The following is a 548-nucleotide window of genomic DNA, read 5'->3' on the forward strand; positions in this document are numbered from 1 at the left end:
AGTCCTTTCTTGATTAAAACTAGTTTATTCTTTCTCGATACAAACTTTGTAATGCACAGAATTTCCAGAGTCAATACGTTCCTCGTCGCTTTAAACTTAATGACTTTTATAAACACGCTTTAATCACAGCGATTCATAAGCTCGATAACTGAAAACACAGAAACAGAATCGACTTACCGTGACTCGATTATCTATCTATCTCTGGCTTTCTTTGCCAAGCTTATATATTAAAAAAGAGGGCAACTCGATCAGACTCGAGTTGCCTGGCAAATTCATGATCCTTCGAGAAACTCCAGCGCGTATGCTCCCAGCGTCACGCGACTTCCACTGTCGTAACAATATCTAACACGTTGACTTGTTCGATCAACTATTTTCTTGAAAATCTCTCTAACTTCAAATGATACTACATTTTAACTACATACAATTGATGCTTCACGGAACTTTGTCTTTATAATCTACTTTCGAATACACTATAAAACTTTATATCAAATCCTTAGAATTTTCTAGGTGTTCTAGGGCTATCTTATACCTTTTGATCTGAATGTTAT

Source organism: Limulus polyphemus, unplaced genomic scaffold (genome assembly GCF_000517525.1).
Source record: "Limulus polyphemus unplaced genomic scaffold, Limulus_polyphemus-2.1.2 Scaffold522, whole genome shotgun sequence".
Taxonomy (NCBI): domain Eukaryota; kingdom Metazoa; phylum Arthropoda; class Merostomata; order Xiphosura; family Limulidae; genus Limulus; species Limulus polyphemus.